The sequence below is a fragment of the Saimiri boliviensis genome, chromosome 11, assembly GCF_048565385.1.
Source record: "Saimiri boliviensis isolate mSaiBol1 chromosome 11, mSaiBol1.pri, whole genome shotgun sequence".
Taxonomy (NCBI): Eukaryota; Metazoa; Chordata; class Mammalia; order Primates; family Cebidae; genus Saimiri; species Saimiri boliviensis.
Window position 1 is genome coordinate 117,878,628 of NC_133459.1, and position 12,282 is coordinate 117,890,909.

A 12,282-nucleotide genomic window follows, 5' to 3' on the forward strand; every position below is an offset into this window, starting at 1 on the left:
ATGTGCCTTGGGGTTGCTCTTCTTGAGGAATATCTTTGTGGTGTTCTCTGTATTACCTGGAGTTGAATATTGTCCTGCCTTGCTAGGTTGGGAAAATTTTCCTGAATAATATCCCGAAGCATATTTTCCAACTTGGATTCATTCTCTTTGTCACATTCAGGTACACCTATCAAGCGTAGATTAGGTCTTTTCACATAGTCCCATATTTCTTGGAGACTTTGCTCGTTCCTTTTTATCCTTTTTTCTCTAATCTTGTCTTCTTGTTTTATTTCATTAAATTGGTCTTCAACCTCTGATATCCTTTCTTCTGCATGATCAATTGAGCTGTTAAAACTTGTGCATATTTCACAAAGTTCTTGTATTGTTTTTCAGCTCCATCAATTCACTTATATTCCTCTCTAGATTGTGTATTCTTGTTAACATTTCGTCAAACCTTTTTTCAAAGTTCTTAGTTTCTTTGGATTGAGTTAGAACAAGTTCTTTTAATTCACAGAAGTTTCTCATTATCCACATTTTGAAGCCTGATTCCGTAACACACTCGTTCTCCATCAAGCCTTGTTTCGTTGCTGATGAGGAACTGTGATCCCCTGCTGAGGGAGAGGCGTTCTGATCTTGGGTATTCTCAGTCTTTTTTGGCCGTTTTCTTCCCTTCGTTGTAGATTTATCCATCTGTGGTCTTTATAATTACCATCTTTGTAATTGAGTTTCTGAGTGGACATCCAACTTATTGATTCTCAGCACCAAAATCTGAGCAACCCACTGCTCCGACTAAAACAGCAGCGTTAAGATTGATGGTGCTTTTCTGACTCTGCACCAAGAACCGACGCTCCGAGGTGCCGGCAAAACCGCCTCGCCGGTCACAAGAGTCGCGCTGGCGACCCGTGGGGCTCCTCCGCTGGGAATCTCCTGGTGTGTGAGCAACAAGAATTCATCTGAAAGTGTGGCGTCCTCTCGTTCTCTGCACTTTCACTGGGAGCTACAATCCTGAGCTGCTAGTGATCAGCCATATTGGATCGCTCTCCAAAAGGTAAATTCTTTTTTTTTTTTTTTTTTTGAGACGGAGTTTCGCTCTTGTTACCCAGGCTGGAGTGCAATGGCGCGATCTCAGCTCACCGCAACCTCCGCCTCCTGGGTTCAGGCAATTCTCCTGCCTCAGCCTCCTGAGTAGCTGGGATTACAGGCACGTGCCACCATGCCCAGCTAATTTTTGTATTTTTAGTAAAAGGCGAAAGATTTATGCGATCTGAAGAGAAACCAGAGTATAATTTTTGTATTTTTAGTGGAGACGGGGTTTCACTATGTTGACCAGGACGGTCTCGATCTCTTGACCTCCTGATCCACCCGCCTCAGCCTCCCAAAGTGCCGGGATTACAGGCTTGTACACCTGTAATCCGCTATGCCTCATCCTGAATGACACACCGCTATGCCTCATCCTGAATGACAAAGCAGTAACTTGCCTCAAAATAAAAAAAGAAAAAATTGGTACCCCAGAAAACTTTAAAATATCTATATATTCACAAATGTATATAATCATAATATATTAATCAAAAAGTAAATTCTTAATACTTCATGGCAAGCAAATGACAGGCCACAGATGATGTCTCATGCTTGTAATCTCAGCAGGTTGAGAGGCCCAGGCAAGAGGATTGCTTGTGTCCAAAAGTTTAAGGCCAGCCTTAGCAATAGAGTGAGAACCAACCTCTCAAACAAAATCAGAAATTAGTCAGGGATGATGGCATATGCCTGTAGTCTACGCTATTGAAGATGCTGACTTGGGAAAATCAGTAGACGCCCAAAGGCCAAGGCTGCAGTGGAGCCATGATCACACAACGACACTCCAGCTTGGGAGGCAGAGCAAGACCCTAAGGGAAAAAAAATTAACTAAAAAATATAAAAAAAGAAGACATGAAATGAGAAGCTACCACATCTGGGGCAAAGACAAACAGCTCAAGCAGAGGCCCATTCTTCTCTGAATTCCCAGAAGACAAGAAAAACCATGAGACATGAAATAAAAGAGACATCACTGTAAAAAGACACAGGCAGAATTTACTACAAATCTGTCAAAAATACTCTCTCCAGGTTAAAAGTAGAGACCGGTGTTTAGCCAAGGCACACTGCTAAAAAGTGAACAAATGAGAGTCCAGGGAAGCTTTCGGCTCTTTGATGCTGTTGATGATCAAAGACCTATAGAGCTGGATCCAGAAGAGGCCACTGTGAGGCAAGTGCAGGGCAGAAAAAACCACCATGAGGCAGGAGATGAGCCTGGAGTGTCCACTAAGAGGCAGAAGATAAGCCAGCAGAGGCCATGGTGAGGCACAAGCTGGTATAAGAAAGGCCGCTGTGAAGGCCGGGCGCGGTGGCTCAAGCCTGTAATCCCAGCACTTTGGGAGGCTGAGGCGGGTGGATCATGAGGTCAAGAGATCGAGACCATCCTGGTCAACATGGTGAAACCCCGTCTCTACTAAAAATACTAAAAATTAGCTGAGCATGGTGGCGCGTGCCTGTAATCCCAGCTACTCAGGAGGCTGAGGCAGGAGAATTGCCTGAACCCGGGAGGCGGAGGTTGCGGTGAGCCGAGATCGCGCCATTGCACTCCAGCCTGGGTGACAAGAGCAAAACTCCGTCTCAAAAAAAAAAAAAAAGGAAAAGAAAGGCCGGGAAAAAAACAAAAAAAACCAAAAAACAAAAAAACACGCTACATCTTGAGAGGGAGATGTGACGCTGAGGGCGGGGCTGAAGCGGCCACTGTGAGGCAAACAAACGACCTGCCGAAATGGCTGAAAAACAGGGACTAACAAGGCCAGAAAAGGCTCATACAGGGAATAGCGGCGCTGAAGAGGGTGTGGTCAGGCAGCAGCTGGGTCTGTCCAGGCTGCCGGTAGGCCAGAGGAAGGCCTTGAAAGCCTGACTTGAAAAAAGCTCAAGTCTACAGAGGCTGCTGGGAGCCGGGCAGGAGCTGGGACAAACGTGGTTGTTGGGAGGCAGGAGTTGAGCCTATAGACCCAGCGACGAAGAAGAGCTGGGCCTGGGGACGTCACCATGAGGGAGGCAGAGGCTGAGCCTGAAGAGGCCACATGGGAGGCAGGAGCTGGGCCTGGAGAGGCCGATTTCAAGGCCATTTAAGCCTGCCGAGGCCACTGGGAGGAGGCCAGAGCCAGGCCAGGAGAAGCTGACTTGAGGAAGTGTTGGGCCTGGAGACCCCGTTGGAGGGCAGGAGCTGAGCCTGGAGAGGCCACCATGAGGCATGAGCTGGGTGGGCCTGGAGAGCTTGACTTGAGGACCTTTCAGGCCTACAGAGGCTGCCAGAAACTGGGCGGGAGCTGACTGAGTCCACAGAGGTTGTGGCGAGGGGAGGTAGGAGGTGGGCCTGTAGACACAGCAGGGAGGAAGAGCTGGACCCGGAGAGAAAGCCGGAGGCAGCACCTCGGCCTGGAGAGGCCACGAGAGGCATTAGCTGGGTCTGGAGGAGGTGCCAAAAGGCTTCCAAGAACTGGGCCTGAAAGGCCACTGTGAGGAATGAGCTGGGCCTGCAGAGGCCACTCACTGGGACGCAGCAGCTGGGCCTGCAGAGACTGCCATGCCCGTACCTCCCCAGCCCGGCCCTCCTTGTCTCTCCATCCATACTCTGCCCCTGCCATCCATGTACCAGACAGTAGCAGGCTGGTCTTTCTACAGCAGACTGGACTAGGGCTCTTTCCTGCCCACAGCTCTCAGAGCTGAAGTTGGAGGTAAGCCTCACATGATTTGGCTTGGCATTGAGAGCTCTTTGCCCCTCAGCACTGGCTCATCCAGAGCACTCACAGCGCAGGGAAGGGCAGGGCAAAAGCCCCCTTACTCAAATGTGGGTTTGGTGCAGAACTGGATATGAGATGGTGATTTTCCTAAGAAGAAACAGGGCTCTGAGATGGGGGAATTTTCTGGGTTCAGAGTTAGACCTCTAGAGTGCAAGCTTCCTCTGAGACACCAAATGGAGGGGTCCAGCTGGCAGCTGGCTCCTGGTCTGGACTTCAGGGAGAGGTCTCAGCTCAGAGCCACATTCAAGAGCCAGCTTAAATGCAGCCTCCTGCAGGGAAACCCCAGAGCTTTCACAGCCTCAGATCTGCCCCTCTGCATACTCCAGATCTTTTGCCAAGTGGTGTTTGGCTCTTCACGTCATCTCCCTTCCATGCCTGTGAGTAAAGGTTAGGTGCAGGGACTTAAGCCTGTGTACTCTGGTGCCATCGGGGAGAATGTGTCAAGTAGAGAGGTGCAGCTTGCAAAGAGGGAGACTCAGAGGAGAGTCAAGGACATGTGAGCAGGTGAGCCTGGGAGCAGGAAAGAGATGAGAGTGAGTGGAGACACGGGCCGGGGCAGGGGAGCAGGTGGGAGAATTGGGGAATGAGGGGGCTGGAGAGGTGGGGTGGGGATGAGGGTGAGGGGCTGCCTGGCTGTTCAGGCTCAGGAGTCAATTACATCCTCCCGCAAGGGCCAGCTCACCCAGTCACCCTAAAGCCCTTCCTCTGTGGGTGGGCCCAGGGGGCCCAGAGCATGGATGACTCAATTGAGCAGGCCCAAGGCAGACTTGGGTGGGTGCGGGGCTGGACTCCTGGCTGTAGGGAGCAGCCACCACCCTGCCTACTGCATCCACTTTCCAGCTGGCTGCCTCTCTGAGCAGATGCAATATTGGGTGCCTTGTGAAACATGCTCCTAGTGCACCTGCTGCCTGCTGTGCTTCAGGGACTGCCCTGCGCCCTCCAGAGGGGGTTCCTGTGGAGGCTGGGCCTAGATTTTGAGCCCTGCCTCTCATACCTTGTTCCTCTCACCCAGAGGCCGGCTGCTTGAGTACTCTGGAAGCCAGTCTATCCCCAGGGTACCGCTGGGTTTGTTTCACAGCCCTCATGGCATACCTATTTGGACTGACTGCTCATTTCATAGAGAGGGGTATGTCTTGCCCCAGCTCATCTGGCATGTCTAAAGCAACTGTGGAGTCAGAATCTGCAGCTCCCAGCCCCCAGCCCTGCAACGTTAGGGGAGGCTGGACCCCACATCTCTGAAGGCCCATGGAGCTGGTGCGAGTGGGCTCTCAAGTCCAGGGCTGCTCTGCAGGCTGTGGGGATCATGCTCCAGCTCCAGGCCCACCTGATGTGCTCAGGCTGCTCACCTTTGGGCCTGTCCTGCCTCTCAGGTATTCAGCTGGCCCCAAAGGGCCTCTCCCTCATCTTGACTGCCAGCTATGGGCTCTGACTTAGAGGTTCCCAGAACCTAAAACCATTTGGCTCAACCCCCATTACTCAGCTGGGGAAACTGGTACCAAAGAGGGGAAGCAACTTTCTCACAGACCTCCAGGAAGTCAGAGGCAGAACCGGGTCTAGGAGCCTCTTTCTGACAGAGGTCATTCCTGACCCCCTTCCTTCCTTCTTTAGTGTCTCATTAACTTCTCCATAAGGAGACCGCCCTGCGGAGGCTGGAAATGGTGCTATCCAGGGCAGTGTATGCCCATGACTGTGCCTGTGTTTGTACTTGTAAATGTGTAGGGGGGCAGGGATGAGGATTGGGAATAAACAGCAGCATGCGAGGGGCTGGAATGCATTCCAACTCACCCCCAAAAAAGGGACAGGGAGCCCAGCACAGCACATGCTTAGGCTTTCCAATCTGCTGAATGCCTCTGAGGCTGGCTGGTCTAAAAAGACAAAGGACAGGACTTTCCCCCACAGATGGCAAGTGTGGTCCAGGATGGGTAGAAGCTTCTACAGCAGCTTTGAGGGTCACATTTCAGCCCATGAACTGACAGCTAAGTAGAGAAGCCGCCTCTAGGGGTCAGTCATGATCCAGCGATTCTGATAAGGGCAGGTGAAACTCTGTCCCTAATAAAAATACAAAAATACGGCCGGGCACGGTGGCTCAAGCCTGTAATCCCAGCATTTTCGGAGGCCGAGGCGGGTGGATCACAAGGTCAAGAGATCGAGACCATCCTGGTCAACATGGTGAAACCCCGTCTCTACTAAAAATACAAAAAATTAGCTGGGCGTGGTGGCACATGCCTGTAATCCCAGCTACTCAGGAGGCTGAGGCAGGAGAATTGCCTGAACCCAGGAGGCGGAGGTTGCGGTGAGCTGAGATTGCACCATTGCACTCCAGCCTGGGTAACAAGAGCGAAACTCCGTCTCAAAAAAAAAAAAAAAATACAAAAATACAAAAAAGTTAGCCAGATGTGGTGGCAGGTGCCTGTAATTCCAGCTACTCAGGAGGCTGAGGCAGGATAATCGCTTGAACCCATGGAGGTTGCAGTGAGCTGAGATTATACCACTGCACTCCAGCCTGGGCGACAAGAGCGAGACTCCATCTCAAAAAAAAAGAAAGGATCCTGGAGGGTGGGGGAGTCTGCTGCTGATCTGTGTCTGTATCCCTGGCTTTATGGGGTGTATACCTACCCAGTATCCTCAGGACAGGAGCTTGCAAATGCCATAAAACCTGGAGGCCACTGCAAAACTGTAGAAGTCAGGCTAGCAAAGGTGATAGGGTGGAATAGGTTTTTTATAAAAGTTTGATGAGTATTTTCTTTTTTTTTTTTTTTTTTTTGAGACGGAGTTTCACTCTTGTTACCCAGGCTGGAGTGCAATGGCGCGATCTCAGCTCACCGCAACCTCCGCCTCCTGGGTTCAGGCAATTCTCCTGCCTCAGCCTCCTGAGTAGCTGGGATTACAGGCACGCACCACCACGCCCAGCTAATTTTTTGTATTTTTAGTAGAGACGGGGTTTCACCATGTTGACCAGGTTGGTCTCGATCTCTCGACCTCGTGATCCACCCGCCTCCGCCTCCCAAAGTGCTGGGATTACAGGCTTGAGCCACCGTACCCGGCCTGAGTATTTTCATAATAAAAGAAAAAGAAGACCTATCTAATCTATTGAGAATAATATAATCTTGGTGCAAAACTGGGACAAGGATGTACGAGGAAAGTTCACAATAGAACAGTCTGAATGATGGGTCTTTGTCACAGGGAGAGGGGGCAGGGCAGTGCTTAGTGCACAGCCTCTGGAGCTGGGCAATCCAGATTTGTATTTCTGCTGCCACTACTTACCTTCCCTGTGACCTTAGGGATAAATGCTTTGCCTTCACTGCGCCTTAACTTCCTCATGTATAAAGGGGAAATAACCTTTACAATAAGCCTTCTAGGATGAAATGAAATAATTCAAGGAAAGTAACTTAACAATATCCAAAACATAGAAAACCAAATAGAAGTTAGCTGTTGTTAACTTTTATGAACATGAATTCCAAATTTTATATAAAATAATACCAAGTTGAATACAGTAATGTACACACACAGACAAAATGCATCATGGTGAATTAGGTTTTATTACAATAATGCAAGGGCAGGGTCAACATGTAATGAACTATAAGCAAGCTAGCATCCTTTTTTTGTTTTGTTTTGTTTTTGTCTTTGGGTGTTTTTTGTTGCTTTTTTTTTTTTTTTTTTTTTTTTTTGAGACGGAGTTTCACTCTTGTTACCCAGGCTGGAGTGCAATGGCGCGATCTCGGCTCACCGCAACCTCCGCCTCCTGGGTTCAGGCAATTCTCCTGCCTCAGCCTCCTGAGTAGCTGGGATTACAGGCACGTGCCACCATGCCCAGCTAATTTTTTGTATTTTTAGTAGAGACGGGGTTTCACCATGTTGACCAGGATGGTCTCGATCTCTCGACCTCGTGATCCACCCGCCTCGGCCTCCCAAAGTGCTGGGATTACAGGCTTGAGCCACCGCGCCCAGCTTGTTGTTGTTGTTTTTAAGACAAGGTCTCTCTGTCACGCAGGCTGGAGTGCAGTGTCAAGATCTTGGCTCACTGCAACCTCCCCCTTCCCAACTAAAGCAATCCTCCCAACAAACCTTCCAAAGTGCTGGGATTACAAGTGTGCGCCACCATACCTGGCCCTATTTTCCTTAGTATATAGCAATTATCACACTTAATGGTAAAATTTTAGAAGAAATTTTCATCAAAGTTAGGACGTGGACAAGGGTAGCTTCTATCACTGTCTCTATGGAACATGGCACTGGAGGTCCTAAGCAATGTGTTCAGCTGATATATAGGAAGCTGCCTTTTTTTTTTTTTTTTTAAGGTTGTGAAATGCCCAATATCAGAAATGTATGTGAGTCAACCTATAATGGAAATAAATCGGCCAGGTGAGATGGATCATTCCTGTAATCCCAGCACTTTGGGAGGCTGAGGCAGGCGGATTACCTGAGGTTAGAAACTGGAGACCGGCCTGGCCAACATGGTGAAACGTCTCTACTAAAAATACAAAAAATTAGCTGGGTGTGATGGTGCATGCCTATAATCCAAGCTACCTGGGAGGCTGAGGCAGAAGAATCACTTGAACCCAGGAGGTGGAGGTTGCAGTGTGTGGAGATCATGCCACTGGACTCCAGCCTGGGTGACAGAGTGAGACTCTGCAAGAAAGAAAGAAAAAGAAATCAACAGGCGTGGTGGCTCATACCTGTACTCCCAGCACTTTGGGAGGTCTAGGCAGGAGAATCGCTAAAACCTGGGAGGTGGAGGTTGCAGTGTGTGGAGACCATGCTACTGCACTCCAGCCTGGGTGACAGAGTGAGACTCTGCAAGAAAGAAAGAGAGAAAGAGAGAGAGAGAGAGGAAGAGAGGGCAACTAAAGGAGGGAGGAAGGGAAGGAGGGAGGGAAATCAACCAGGTGCGGTGGCTCACACCTGTACTCCTAGCACTTTGGGAGGCCTAGGTGGGAAGATCACCTGAGGTCAAGAGTTGGAGGCAAGCCTGGCCAAAATGGTGAAACCCTGTCTCTACTAACAAACATCCAAAAATTAGCCAGGCGTGGTAGTGGGCTCCTGTAATCCCACCTACTCAGGAGGCTGAGGCAGGAGAATCTCTTGAACCTAGGAGGTGAAGGTTGCAGTGAGCCAAGATTGTGCCACTGCACTCCAGCCTGGATGACTCTGTCTCAAAAAAAAAAAAAAAAAAAAAAGAGAGAGAGAGAAAGAAAGAAACATATGAAGAAAATGAAAATTTTAAATTGGAAAGAAGAAAACTATCTGTATTTGCAGACCATACGATTGTCTTTGCAGAAAATCCAGGAGAATATACTGATAAATTATTTGGACTAGTAGCAGAGGTTGCAAGGTTTTTGAATTAAAGATCGACTTAAAAAAAAAACTATTAGCATTCCTGTAAATCAGAAATAACAAATTAGAAAATATAATAGAAGGCTGGGCGCGGTAGCTCAAGCCTGTAATCCCAGCACTTTGGGAGGCCAAGGTGGGCGGATCATAAAGTCAAGAGATCGAGACCATCCTGGTCAACATGATGAAACCCCATCTCTACTAAAAATACAAAAAATTAGCTGGGCATGGTGGCGTGTTCCTGTAATCCCAGCTACTCAGGAGGCTGAGGCAGGAGAATTGCCTGAACCCGGAAGGCGGAGGTTGCGGTGAGCCGAGATCGCGCCATTGCACTCCAGCCTGGGTAACAAGAGCAAAACTCCGTCTCAAAAAAAAAAAAAAAAGAAAAAGAAAAGAAAAGAAAATAGAAAAAGAGATTCTATTCACAATAGCAACAAAACTCTGAGAATATATCTAGCAAAATGTACACAGACCTTTCATGAAGAGTATTGCTATAGCCGGAATGTGTCTCCCAAAGTTCCTGTTAAAACTTAATTGCCAGGATGATAGTATTAAGTGGGGCCTTTAAGAAGTGAGTAAGTCATTAGGGTGAGCCCTCATGCATGAGATTAGTGCCTTATAAAGGGCTTGAGGTGGTGGTAAATCTGTTCCTTCCGCCTCATGAGAACATAGCATTTGTCTGCTACAGAGGAACCAGCGTTCAAGGTACCATCTTGGAAGCAGACACTAGGCCTTCACTAGACACCGTACCTGCCGAAGCCTTGATCTTCTTCTTCCAACCCTCCAGAACTAAGAGAATAACTTCTGTTGTTTGTATATTACCCAGTCTCAGGTGTTTTGCACTACAAAAAGACTAAGACAAATATAAAAATTACCCATGGACTTAAAGGAAGAATGGAAATCTATGCCATATATACTTTGAATGGTAGGACTCGATGCTATAAACATATTACTTCTCACTGAATTAATCTATAAATTCAAGCACTTCCCAGACAAATTCCAATAGAATTATTTTTGGAACTTGACAGGCTGATCTGAAAATTCATGTAGTCATTGAGGAGCCAAGAATAGTGTAGCTGGCCTGGTGCGGTGGTTCACACCTGTAATCCCAGCACTTTGGGAGGCCAAGGTGGGTGATCACCTGAGGTCAGCAGTTTGAGACCAGCCTGGCCAATGTGGTGAAATCCCATCTCTACAAAAAGTACAAAAACTAGCCAGGCGTAGTGGCATGTGACTGTAGTCCCAGCTCCCTGAAAGACTGAGGCAGGAGAATTGCTCAAACCCAGTAGGTGGAGGGGGTAGTGAGCCAAGATGGAGCCATTGCATTCCAGCCTGAGTGAGAGTGAGACTTTGTCAGTGGCTCACGCTTGTAATCCCAGCCCTTGGGGAGGCCGAGGAGGGCAGATCACAAGGGGAAGAGATAGAGACCATCCTGGCCAACATGGTGAAACCTCGTCTCTACTATAACACAAAAAAATTGGCCATGCATGATGGTGAATGCCTGTAGTCCGAGCTACTCGGGAAGCTGAGGCAGGAGAATTGCTTTATCCCAGGTGACAGAGGACGCCATGAGCCGAGATCCTGCCAATGCACTACAGCCTGGGTGACAGAGCAAGACTTTGTCTCAAAAAAAAAAGAAAAAAAATAGTGCAGCAGACATTGTTCGTGCCATCCCCATGGCCCTCGGTATTGCCAGCCACATACATGCCAGGGGCTGATGCCTTCAAGAGCACCCTCAGTGTGTTCATCATGCCTTTTCATTTCCTGCATTTCCTGAAGTGTTGAGAGCTCGGGTCTTGCTGATCCTGGAGAGACTGCTCCACCCAGGGTGAGACAGTTCCTAGAAACAGTAAAGGATTCACCTGCAAGTACATCTTCCATCTGCAAACCAGCCAATCCAAAGCCCATACTCCCAACCACCTCCTTAGTCAGGCTCTTACACTGGGTCACTGTCCATCTGCCCTCATCACCCCAGGACCATGAACTAGACAACTAGGAACAGCGCTATGCCCCAGAGCCGAGTGAAATTATTCAAACTATTAATAGCTAATCCTGTGCCTGCTTACCCTGCCTTGCCTTGCCTTTCCCTTGGATGCCACAAATAAAGCTCCTGCCCACATTTTCCTCTAGCTCCTTTGACTTCTTGACTGACCCTGGTGCCTCTCCATGTATCCCTGCATAGCATGGATTGGCACTTGTTTCTAGGGACCTCTGAGTATCAAAAACTCCTTCCTTCAGGGCAGTCATTTCCATATCTGGGTGTCTTAGTATATCTGATTAAAGTAAATTTTGTATCCATTTTAAAACAGCCATGAGGAACGGGAGTTGGTGCATAAATACCGCAGCTTCCCTGCCCCTCAGCTGCAGTATCTTTGAAGGGCCTAGTGAGTTTGAGCCCCAGTTACCCTTTGTGGCAACCTGCTCATAAATGCACCATCTGTTGGCTTTTTTCCCTTCCCTATCTCACTTCCCACCCTCTCACCTGTGCTTCTTGGAAGCACCTTCTTAAAAAATGTTTGTACCTGCATCCTTGACTCAGGCTTTGCTTCTAGCAGAACTTAAATGAAGATATTTTCTTTTTTTTTTTTTTTTTGAGACGGAGTTTCGCTCTTGTTACCCAGGCTGGAGTGCAATGGCACAATCTCGGCTCACCGCAACCTCCGCCTCCTGGGTTCAAGCAATTCTCCTGCCTCAGCCTCCCGAGTAGCTGGGACTACAGGCGTGCACCACCATGCCCGGCTAATTTTTGTATTTTTAGTAGAGACGGGGTTTCACCTTGCTGACCAAGATGGTCTCGATCTCTTGACCTCATGATCCACCCGCCTCGGCCTCCCAAAGTGCTGGGATTATAGGCGTGAGCCACCGCGCCTGACCAAATGAAGATATTTTCAAAGAATAAGAATGGCATAAAGGTCAGTGGGTAAAGGAAGGTTGAAGATTTGTGTGCATACTATGATAGTAAAGGAAATATGACTCAATCCCTAGTTCACATCATATAAAAAATAAAAGCCAGTTGATTAAAAAATCTCGTTGTGAAAGGCAAAACTTGAAAGTGGGCTGGGCGTGGTGGCTCACACCTGTAATCCCAGCACTTTCGGAGGCCAAGGTGGGTGGATCACGAGGTCAGGAGTTGAGAACAGCCTGGCCAATATGGTGAAAC

General features: G+C 48.5%; 1 pseudogene; it reads right to left on the minus strand.

Annotated features, from left to right (window-relative positions):
* Positions 1–4,049: 4,049 nt before the first annotated feature.
* Positions 4,050–11,030, minus strand: LOC120360504 (uncharacterized; annotated as a pseudogene).
* Positions 11,031–12,282: the final 1,252 nt, after the last annotated feature.